The 1,516-nt window shown below is 42.0% G+C and overlaps 1 non-coding gene across 1 annotated transcript; it reads right to left on the bottom strand.

The window, feature by feature from the left end:
- Window positions 1–423: 423 nt before the first annotated feature.
- On the bottom strand, window positions 424–530 carry LOC139895197 (small nucleolar RNA R71). The gene has a single exon (XR_011775659.1). It is a non-coding gene; the product is annotated as a small nucleolar RNA R71 (small nucleolar RNA).
- Window positions 531–1,516: the final 986 nt, after the last annotated feature.

Here is a 1,516-nt window from a genome sequence, read left to right as displayed (position 1 = left end):
GCAATAATCTCTAAAGCAAGCAAGGAAGCACGAATCAAAAATCAAATGGCGTTACGTGTTACTTTAGCAGAAAACACCAAACCCTCGATTGTAGGTCGAGGAGGACCAATCAGATTTCCAGAGATTCAAGGACACTCGTTCGAGTTAAAACATCACATCATCCAGCTCATTCAGAATAGCTGTCAGTTTCATGGATTACCGAATGATGATCCTAATTCTCACCTTAATAAATTCATATCTCTTTCGAACTCCTACAAACAGCCAGGGATAGGACAAGATATAGTCCGGCTATACTTGTTCTCCTATTCTCTTACACATCATGCTCAAACTTGGTTTGAAGGACTGGAAAAAGATTCCATCACGTCATGGACGGAGATGGCTGCTAAATTCCTAACCAAATATTTCCCTCCTTCTAAACAAACCAAACTGAAGAATGACATCATTAACTTCAAACAATGTTATGATGAATCTCTTTACGCTGCATGGGAGCGATTCAAAACCCTGCTGAAGAAATGCCCTAATCACCAGTTAGAACGATCAGCCCAAATCTGTACCTTCTATAATGGTCTTACGATAAATCATAGGACGATGATCAATGCAGCAGCTCAAGGGAATCTGATGAACCAAACCGCAGACGAAGCATGGGAATTACTCGAAAACATGACAATGCATCATCATGACTGGAACAGTGGTGAAACAACTTCATCATCTACCCCACTCTTTGCACTTAACAATCAAATGGAGGCCATCAAATCCCTCACAGATAAGATGGAATCTCTTGCTAAGCAACTCAGAGAATTGAAGACACAGCCGCAGCAGGTTAACCAAGCTCAAGCTTGTGTTAATTGTACCAACCCGCAACCCACTGAAGAATATCAAGTTGAGTACGAAAACCCTGACGGTTCAGTCTGTTACGTTCAATACCCAGCTCGTCCACCAAATCCCGGATTCAATCAACCACCTAGGATTAATCAATTTCAGCGAGGTAATCAACTTTTTCGCTATCGCTATCCACCTTATCCAGCCCAACAATCTCAATTGACCTACGATCAACCACTTCCACTCACTGGTCCCCCAGTTGAGGAAAATTCCCCTACCACCCAGATTACAAAAGCATCTAACCCCACTCTCGGAGCTGATTATCAGTCGACTCAGTTCATTCAAGGATAACAACAGTTAAATCAGAGAACTACAGCTAGACAAGATCAGACGGAGATACTTATGAGAAATCAATTGGCTCTGCTCAAAAGTTTGGAAACGCAGCTCGGACAGTTATCACAACGCCTTGAAACCTGTAACATCCCAACCCATATGCAATCGAAATATGCAAAATAAAAAAAAAATGTACATCACAGTGGCGCGGCGCGCCATATACCCGCGCGGCGCGCCAAAACGGCCTGTCTAACTTTTCCTTTTAGCGAAAAAGATCGCCCACTTCCTGACATATTTAGAAGAAACGCTTTTAACATCAAGTTCCAATATGTAAAACTAACACGATTCAAACATAAAATAAGTT

Source organism: Rutidosis leptorrhynchoides, chromosome 2, assembly GCF_046630445.1.
Source record: "Rutidosis leptorrhynchoides isolate AG116_Rl617_1_P2 chromosome 2, CSIRO_AGI_Rlap_v1, whole genome shotgun sequence".
Taxonomy (NCBI): domain Eukaryota; kingdom Viridiplantae; phylum Streptophyta; class Magnoliopsida; order Asterales; family Asteraceae; genus Rutidosis; species Rutidosis leptorrhynchoides.
Note: the sequence above shows the minus strand (reverse complement) of the source record. Positions and strands in the feature narration are given on the sequence as shown.